The sequence below is a fragment of the Cucurbita pepo genome, chromosome LG08, assembly GCF_002806865.2.
Source record: "Cucurbita pepo subsp. pepo cultivar mu-cu-16 chromosome LG08, ASM280686v2, whole genome shotgun sequence".
NCBI classification, from domain to species: domain Eukaryota; kingdom Viridiplantae; phylum Streptophyta; class Magnoliopsida; order Cucurbitales; family Cucurbitaceae; genus Cucurbita; species Cucurbita pepo.
In genome coordinates, this window is record NC_036645.1 from 6,026,977 (window position 1) to 6,038,057 (window position 11,081).

An 11,081-nucleotide genomic window follows, 5' to 3' on the forward strand; every position below is an offset into this window, starting at 1 on the left:
CTTTGTTCGAGAAAACTTCCCACTTGTTACGGCCTTGGTGAGAATATTCGTACAATGATCTCTAGTGCATATGAACTCCACAACGATTTCTCTCTTCTCGACACACTCACGGATGAAGTGGAAGTGAGTTGTATCAATGTGTTTCCTGCCTCAGTGAGATATCAGATTCTTCATCAGTGCAATCGCAGATTTGTGGTCGACGTAGAGAGTTACATGCTTTAGCTCCCTTTTGGTCACTTCGCTCAACAAATTTCTCAACCATAATGCTTGGCACGATGCCGCAGTTGTTGCCATGAACTCGGCCTCACAGGAAGATAGTGTCACGGTTCGTTACTTCTGAGATTGCCAAGAGATCAAATTTTCATTGAGATAAAACGTCATTCTTGCGGTGCTTTGTCTAAGGTCTCTCCAGCTAAATCACTATTGATAGAACCAACTAGTTCTTCAAGACCTCGCCCTCTTTGATACTTCAACCCATAGCTTGTGGTTCCCTTCACATAGCGGAGAATGTGCTTAACCGCTTGATGATGCATCGTAATAGGCTATTCCATGTACCTACTCACCATTCCAACAACATATGAAAGGTCCGAACGAGTATGAGTTAAATACCTCAGCCTTTCGATGACGTGCCTATACTCAATGAAATTCACCACGCTTCCTTCAGCGTCTTTCTCGAGTTGTAACTTTGTTTCCATGGGATACTTGGTAGGGTTGCACTTTGCCATATTAAATTGCTACAACGCCTTCTTAGTATAGATCAATTGCCTCAGCATGATGCAATCTTTCATTTGGTACACTTCAATACCAAGGTAGTATTTGAGTAACTCAAGATCAGTCACCTCAAATTCTTTGATAATCATATCATTCCATATGCATATCCTAGTCATATTGTTTCCTAAACTTTTCATAATCTTATCGTTCTTATACATATTATAGTCATATCGTTTCATGAACATATCTTAGTCATATCATTTCCCAAACGTATCCTAGCCATGTCGTTTCGTGAACGTATCCTACTGATATCGTTTCATGAACGTAACCTAGCTATATCGTTGCATGAACGTATCCTAATCACATCGCTTTATCAACCTATCATAATCATATCGTTCTCTATATCTAACTTAACCATATTGTCTCATGAACATATCTTAGTCATGTCGTTACATTATGTTTATCGCATCCTTCTCGTATCCTATCTCAAACATATCATCAAATCATCAAACCATATGAGTTATCATCCATTTACATATCATAACATATACATATCATATCATAATCATATCGTTTCCTAAATAATTCACACATATCAAATGTATGACACATGCAGAACCACGGGGCACATGTCAACACAAATCATTAAATTATAATCATGTCGATAGTAAGGTCACTTATCTGATTAGGTTAAACTATTGTCACTAATTTGTCCTTAATAATGAAAGTTCGATTTTATCGTTTCAAATCCAAGTCAACCAATTTGAGTCCATGAGATCAATTTCAAATTCAAACTTCTACAAAATTATTTCTCTAATTTATAATGGTCCCCGTCACGCCAACAGCAAAGCCTTTATTTATATTCTTAATTTTTTTGGATAATTAAAATCTAAATAATTGGATAATGAAATTTATAGTAACAAAACAAAATCTCTCCACCTAAGTGGATAACTTGTGAATGTGCTAATAGATATTTCTGTTTTTTCGAGGTAGGGAGGGTTTGCAAAGATAGGTTGAGATATCACAATAGATGAGAACAATTTTCTCTCTTTTTTTATTAATTAATTAACCAACTTTGTTTTATTCGTCATTTTTATTAAAAAAAATTAGCCGTTGTTACAGATCATGCATGAGTGGTTCGTAATCATAGTCGGATCAAAATTTATTTTCTCCTATAACTACACTTGATATCTTGATATCTTACTGTATCACTGATTCTCAAAAGAATAATTTTTTAATGATTCAATTCTAAACTAAATCTCTCTTCGGTATCATTAAAGTCCCATCTCAAAAGGCTAATAAACAAAAAATTATTGACAATTAAACAACAAAAGAAAAATAATGAAAGATATTTTGAAAAAGAGAGATATTTCCATTTCCTTTTCCCCATCTCTTTATTACATATTGTTCATAATCAAAGTTGGTATTAGAATTATTTAGACAACTCTAAGCTAAGTTATTTGGCCTTCAATTTTGAGAGTACTCAATAATAGATGAATCTTTGGATTGGGTATTATTTTGACCCCAATGTCCTCCCAAGAACACAAATAAACATATCAAGTAAAAAAAGAAATCCATCATTTCAACCACTTTTTGAGCTTATAAATAATTGATCCTTCACGCGTGCAATATGTTTCTGGCATTGTCCCATCTCTTGGTGTCCATATGCCTTGGCTAATATTTCATTAAACTATTACCATATGGTCACTTTTTGCATGGTGGGAGGCAGAGAATGTGAGAGAATCATAGCATATCCAAGTAATATATAGAACAATATCCCATTTCTAGCATTCTTTTTTTTTTTTTTTGTAACATCTTCTTTATACATTTCATATACAATGATGCTTGTAAGTGATGGAAAACGAAATAGTATATAGTAGATCTATTTGTGTTCGTGAGGTTGTGATGAACTCATTGATACCGGTTGAATGGGTGAAGCAATTTTGTATTGTATAATGCATCGATCGAACGGTTTCGAGGAAGTTGAAACTCCAAAATGTAAGAAAAGTTTGAATTATTCGAGAAATGTTTTATTATAGTTCTTATATCTCTCAATATTCTTACGATCATTAATTGATCGAGTCCTTTTATTAAATTAGTTTGAATATAATAGAAAAAAATTATGGGGTTTTGAAAATTAGGGTTTCTATACATGTGGAACCATGAGAGCTCCTCCTTTCTACACAAACTTCTTGTTTCTATAATAGTTTTATACCAAACTCTTTATATTAAAGATCTCATGAGATCTTACAAGGGGAAACGAAAAATTCCTTATAAGGGTGTGGAAATCTCTACTTAGTAGACGCGTTTTAAAATCGTGAGACTGATGGCAATATGTAACGGGTCGAACCGGACAATATCTACTAGTAGTGAGTTGAACTGTTACAAATGGTATCAGAGCCAGACACTGGGCAGTGTGCCGGTGACAATGTTGGGCCTCCAAAGGGAGTGGATTGTGAGATCCTACATCGGTTGGAGAGGGGAATGAAGCATTCCTTACAAGGGTGTGAAAACCTCTCTCACAGTAAGGCTGATGATAATATGTAACAAGTCAAAACGAACAATATCTACTAGCGGTGAGCTTGAGCGGTTACACAATATCTCACTCAAACGTTTCAACAAATTTAACCAAACAATATGAATTACGAAAACTCTTTAAATTATAATAACCGAGTTGAATCAAGTGCACGAAGGTTAGAATGGTAATTAAAAGCATACTCGTAGACAAAAAGAAATGTGAAAAATGTTAGACATTCATAGGGTAGGGCACCCTAATGGTAGGGTAACCCTCCCCCCTAAAGTCCTAACCTTTCAACTTTGATTATTGTAGCAATGATGGAAAGTTCTGAAACACTAAGGAGAGGAATAATTAAGCATTGTTGAAAGTGGGAAAGATAAGAACAATAGAGTATCAAATCCATGCTTCTAAAGAATGACCAAATTTTGGTCCATAAGAACATTGGTTAGTGGGGAGCTCATTTCTTTTTCAACCATTAATTCTACAAGTCCCCACCTCTCCATGGTCCTTAAATTCCTCCCTATACATATCAATATCATATTCCATGTTCTCTTCACATGTTAACCACTGACACTCCAGCAATGGTAGGTTCATCTTAAAGCAAATCAAGTGTTGGAGTGTTTCTTTGTCCCCAACTTCCATTGTTTATTTTTAAATTGCTTTCCCCACACTTTGAGGTACACAACTTTTTAGAAGATTTGATTATCAATAACAACTCTAGAAGGTACTACTATCAAATTCTAATCCCTTTCTTTCTTTACTATAGGGGTTGAACGTCTTGTTTATTAAGTCATACTCGAATTGATTGAAAATTTTTAAACCATTCATACCGACTCTTTCAACATATTTTGTTCTTACTTAGACAAGAGTACTGTTTGAGAGTAAAAAAAGCGAATGGCACAAAAAAAGAACACCGACTAAGATAAAAACAGAGAAACAAAGTGATTGATGAATGAGGCCCACATGTTGTCTCTCTGTCAGTGGTAATCACATGATTTTTTTTAACTTCAAAATTTTGGGATAAAAACATTGAAAAAAAAAACAATAGTTAAACGATGAAAAATCTCTCCTTTTTTGAAGTTTCTCCCCAAATTTCATCTATTTCTTGTTGTTTGGCTTTTGAATCTATTCAATGATGACATGTTGTTGGTCTTGAGGACATGTAGGTGGTAATACCAGCAGTAGAAGATGATGAACAAAAATGAAGAATTTTCAATGTTCCTTAAAGGGTTTCAATATCTTCACAATTATAACCATTCTATGCATAAATTGACTTAATAACTATATGTCATAATGTGAAGAAAAAAAACGCTTGAATCTACGAAGAAGCACGAACAACTTTATTTAGATGAATGGTAGTCTGGATTTAGCATCTATGTGCCCCGACATCCCCTTGCGACATGGTTACATTACCTCTTTCTCACTTTTATGAGTGAAAACTATTCCCACAGACTAACACAGATTCTTTTGCTCCAAATAAATCACACTTAATTTTGAAGTTTTTATGATGAAGTCACTTAAAAGGAAGGTGCATCTTGCTGATATATGTGAGATTCCACATTGGTTGGAGAGCCGCGTTTTAAGGGTGTGGAAATTTCTTCCTAGTAAACGCGTTTTAAAACCTTGAGGCTGATGGTGATACATAATGAGCCAAAGCGGACATTATCTGCGGGTGGTGGGCTTGGACTGTTACAAATGATATCAGAGCCAAACACTCGGCAATTTGTGCAATAGGCTCTCAAAGGTGGTGGACTGTGAGATCCAAAATTGGTTGGAGAGAGAAACGAAACATTCGTTATAAGAGTATAGAAACTTCTCCCTAATAGACGCGCGTGAGGTTGATTGCGATACGTAACGGGCCAAAACGAACAATATCTACTAGCGGTGAGCTTGAGCTATTACAATATAGGTAATAACTTCCCATTCTTTAAAACCTTTATTACTCATCCTATCTTCAAATCGCTCTCATCCGGATGTGGTCTTGATTCATTCAAATACCCTCCATAGTCACAACACAAGAGGAGCAAAATGCGTAAGAAGGCTACAAAGAATGGCTTGGCATGACGAAGAAGAAATGAGGCAACAATGCAAAGCACAGTTATTACAAATTGTGTGTTCAAAAGAGTGTAAGTGCCATTCAATGTGTAAAGAACATAAAATATCACAAACAGCCAAAGCATGAGTGACCCATATCATGTTTGCTACACAAACACAATATGAAGGGGCCTCTTCTACCTCTCTTGTATACTCAAGTAAACCCTTTTAGTACCCTTTATTGAAAGAAGGGGTAGCCATTTGGGCCAAAACAACAACTACCGTTACTCAGTCCTGTAGTTAAAAGAGGCAAGTTGCAAAATTCAGATGTCCTTGGCTGAGTTAAACTATACTGACTACTTGCTGAAGATTCCCTGCAGTCCAAAGAGGTAGCCTGCAACTTCAATTGTCCTTTGAACCTATGTTCTTTGATATCAATGGCTGTAGTTGTTGAATTCAATGACTATCTCAAAGTGTATAAATTCACTTGAACATTCGCCACCCGCCACCGATAAGAAAAAAGGGGTTACACTTTTTCTCTTTGTTACAACCTAATTTTTCGAGACTTTGAATAATCAATTTTGATGAATGACAAACGGATAATAAAAAGTAATATAAATTTTGGGTGAATTTAAATTCGATACAACATTTAAAAGATGAAAAAAAGCATTTATTAAGTCAAAAGTGTTGGTCAAAAGTTTATTACAAAACTGGGGACCAAGGTACGGGATAAAAAAAGCAATCAACAACAAAAAGTACAAAAAGGACTAATCCCGCAAGACGATCTTCCTTTGTGACCGCACAGTTCCCGAATGCTTCCCACCTCGACCAGTAATTAAATAATCATTTGAAAAATAAATACTCAGTAACCTACAATTTAGAAAGGTTAGATCTAAGTTTGCAAGCTATCTATAATTTTGGAAAGCAAGTTCTTGAGGCAGATCTCATGTACATCACAAGTCCAATCAGAAATTGGAAGTTGTTCACCCCTTATGACGTCACACAATCTCTTGAACGACGTATTTGAGTTATGTGCTGAACCAACTTTTTTTTTGTTCTCCTTTCCTAACTAGCTTACGTTGTTAGGATACATAGTAACTTAAGTTTTTTGTCTTCTGATAGATTATAACTCCAACAAGAGAAGAGGGACTTACATCGGGTCTGGACCTAAGAGGGGTGAGAAGGGTCGATGATGGAATTGCTATCTAAGTACCTGAGGCGAAGCATCGTCCACTCCAGGACGAGGCTAGAGAGTTGCCTCCTAACTCTAACAAGGCCATGTCGCAAGCGTGAGCACCTAGTGAAGGAGGACCGTGACCCGAGATCCCCTAGGAGTAGCTCCACAGGCACCAGTACCAATAGAGGTACCACTAGCACCGCCACCAATCCCTAAAGTACTACCCGTAGAGTCGTTAGGGACCATTACCTTAGAGATTCTACAAATTTTCATGAAATCCACCCTTAAGACACACTCTAGTGGTCAACCAATCGTTTGCAAGAAGCCTCCAACGTAACTAGAGTATGACAATTGAGTCCTGTTACCTACCCTAAAAACTAAAGACCAAATGAGTATCAAACAAGACCATAATTCCTACCCTGAAAAAAAAATGATAAGAATTAACCAAAAGTTTTTATCAGGAATCGATCTTTATAGTTCATAAACACTATTTCGTCTCTAATTAATTTACGAATCTACAAGAAACTTCAACTAATTTTAATACAAAAATCACATGTCAACCACATAATAGATTAAATAGTTAGAATTTTTACATAGAAAAACTAAATATTTTATATTAAAGTTCAATAATTCAACTGTCAGAAGATTAAATTATTACTTATAAATAGTAAACCAAAAATTTCCAAACCAAAGTAGGAGAATTTGGTAAACCAACCAAATTTTCATAACCCAAAACAAAACAAATTGAAAACGTTGGAAAAACAAAAACATAGTTTACCGTTAAGACAATTTTTGTTTTTGTTTTTGTTTTTTTTTCCTTTTCTTAAGGTAGTTGAGTACTGTGAATAACAATATTTTCAGAGGCATCAGACATTAAATAAGAATATAGCCTAAAGAAGAAGAAGAAGAAGAAGAAGAAGAGAAGAAGAAGAAAGCAATGGCAGTGGCAGCAGAGATAGATAAAGCACTTATAATACCTGCTAACAGAATGCCTAAGAAAAGATGATGTTAAGGGACATAGCCAAAAGCAAAGGGGGGCCACAAACAAAGATAAAGGAAGCTGCAGCTGCGATCTTAAAAACCTGAAAAAGCTCCAACTGAATCATGTTTGTGTTACAGTATTTTGCAGTGTTTTTTGCAGAATGGAGAGGGCGCAGTACAACCCGTGTGCCATATAATTCAACTAAAACCAACCCCACTTTCTAACATCACATAGGTTTCATACGCTCTAAACCAGGTGCACATGTTCATCGTCCTGAAGTTTTGGGCAATCTCAAGTCCTAGATCTCATCCTTAGAACCTGCAATGAAGTGGTCCATCTTTATCATCTCTGTACTGGCCAACTCTGATGCAAACGTTGCCAATTCATTGGACACTAAATCGTACTCCTTGATCGATCGTCTTCACAACCTATTTTGGTTCTGAAGGCTACCTAATTCTTGAGCCTGACTACTACTAGGTAGTACTTAATTAGGTAGACACCTTTTATCTGGGACTACGTCACTAATCCTACTTCAATGTCGAGTATCTTCAAGGTGCTCTTCAACTAAAGTGTATCATGCCTCTCAACATGTACATGGCACAATCAACTACATATCATATATTTGAAAGACCTTCTCTATAATCTCTAACTACAGTTTTGTTGCGTCTTTGATCCCCTAATTTGATACAACGTGACCGAAGAAGGTCACTACCAGAAACCATACTCGTCATTTCAAGAATTTGGCGTACAACAGGTGTGCTCATAACACCATCACAACTCCCCTCAGGTGTTCCTTGTGAACTAACTCCATCTTGGTGTACATTGATATATAGTAAAAGACGACTATGTACACTTCGAGAATTTGACGTCCAAATGTGTCATAGACCCTTTAAAGGTCTAGAAGATGATCCCTGGGTTCTAGCATTGCAGATCTTCTGGATGACAAATCTCTCTCTCAAGGTGAACCAACTTTTTGTTCTCATGCTTAATACGCTTACATAGCCCCATCAATGAACATCACGTATCCCTTGTTCGAGGCACGACCTCATCACATCTTATAGTGGCATTTCGGTTGAACACATCTATGTGAGGTTAACTGGCGACCCTTCCACGAGAAAAATCATACTACCAACATCTAGGGGAGCAACCCCGAGCGTCCGTCTGCTACTCAGTTTACCCATGTGGTCTCCCACCCATCTTAAGGCAGTTTTATAATACAACAAACCTGTTCAAGGGACCCTTGACTATTTCCACACACGATAGTAGCACCTAATTGCCTTGACAAGCTACACTATCCAACTTAGGCTTGACTTGACGATACCTATACTACTACTACTGGGTAGGGCATTGCTAGCACTAAGGGTGTACAGGAGGAGATAAGGAGGTAGAGTCTCTATAAATTCCATCATTACACTACTGGGTTTGTTAAGCTTTCTTATTGATCTTTGTCGTGGAAGTCCATTAGGTTCTTAGGGGCTTCTAAATAGCTTAATTCCGATCTCAAATGAGGATGCTTAAGACTAACTTCTCAAGCTAATCCCTTCTCTGGGTGTACATGTACCGACCTAGGCCAACATGTAAACCACTCTCCCTATAACACCCTAATCTTAACTTGGTTCTGTAGTGCATGCTTGTTAGGGAGATATTCCTATCGATCACCTAAAACACATAACACATAATTTAAACATCACTTTAATCATATTTGGGAGCAGAGGAGATCTATTGGATTCATAGGGTGGCTAGATGGCTTAACATGGACTTCTGGCTCTAGAGTACTTTGTTTTGACTCTTCTAGTCTTTCTTAGTCTGGGAGTATTAGGGTTTACACTCTTTGACCGTCGTTGATGATCCTAAGGTGCTTAATCTACTGGAGGCATCTTGACCTAGGTTATCGTCTAGTCAACCTAACTCGAACGCCTTAGCCCTATGCAAATAAACACACTCTATAGGGAGAACACACAATCAAACACTTGAGCTAAAATATACTAAATCATGTAGACATCAAGCAAACTGGTGAGATAACATCCGTCAATCAATTGGAGTATAGGTCACAATAGTTCATCTTTCTTTCTTACACAATGGAAAACATATAAAATATTCATCACAAATCTCATCATAATCATAGGTTATTTTGGTAATTTCTTACATCTTACATAGTTTACTCATCCATATTACCCAACTCGTATTCTAGTCATGCATATTGTCTTTCTAGCTTTGCATAAAATATAAAACAATATGCTTCTCAGAAATCTCAACTTAAGGGCATAACGATGATTATTCCACAACATACATACAGTACATATTCATCCAAAGACGTCCTTCCAAAATCTTTAACATGCATTTTCTAACCACCTAAAGTAAGGAAGGTTGGCATGCTAGCACCAAGTATAACTTGCCTAAGGTTCGTATGGCTACTTATTTGGATAATGCATGTCTTCCCTAACTAATTTTTCAGCATATAAGAGCTCCAAAATTTCTAAATTTTTTTCTAGTGGGTCATAATTCAAATTAAATTAGGGTTAATATCAAAATCAGAATGAAAAAATAGTCTAACGGAGGTGAAACGAGTTGAAAAACACCTCTCACGCATGGTCACACGTCTACTCGCGCTAGATCTTGTTGCATTTTTCCTCCCATTGATCGACACGTGTCTTCTCACAACAAGTCGTGTTCCTCGTCTCGTCCCTTTTAGAATATTCTTGTAGGGTTTCTACCAACATTAAAGTATTGAATATAGGATCGGTGTGTGAAATTGATATTACTTACGTATAAAATCAATGTGTATCTAAGGATGCTCACGAATTATGAAGTTGGTATGAGCCTCGTAGATTCTATGTACAAAGGTGGTACACATGGAATTATGTATTTAAAATTGATACAAATCTCAAGCATGAAACTATGTGTATGAAATTGATGCACATCCCAAATATCTAAAAGAACTAGAATTCAAAGTCACGACTTTAGGTCCCACTATTAATGAAAGGCATGTTTACACATCTATGCAGTCGGCTAGAGTCGCAGATAATTAAACATGCACGCATGAGTGGCGTGTGTGGTTAAATAAGCTTAGATTTCGCACGAGTTGTGTTCAGTTAGTGAAGGCAAATCTTGCCTAAGGTTTAAAGAAGCCACAAAGTCGGAGAAAAAATGTGAATGAGGAGATATGTCATGAGTGTGTCGAGATCATAACTCCACATAGTTGAAGATGTACAATTGTAACACATGACATACCATGTTGAGGTATTATGCATCACAAGATATAGAATTCACAATAAAAACGATAACACAACAATATAAATATCTCATAGTCTAACTTTGCAATATAACATATACATGTCAAATAATCATAAAATACACCACATAGAGGGCCACAGGGCACGTGTCGTTTATACGTCATTCAATTCATCCAACTAAGCCAATAATGAAGCCATTAAGCTGAGCTTGTGCACGTGTCTAGAGACGAATGGGTCTCAGGTTGTGCGAGGGTTGCTAGTGTATCATGGGCCTGTCCTCCATTGGGCCATGGAGGGCCTATGTCTGCAAGACCTATGCGCACGTTGGAAGCAAGTCTCTGCCCACGGGTTGGAGTGGACTGAGTCGTACATTGGGTTGGTTGTGGATTTGGGTTGGCTGCGTGTGGGTGCTAGACGCAGGCCGAA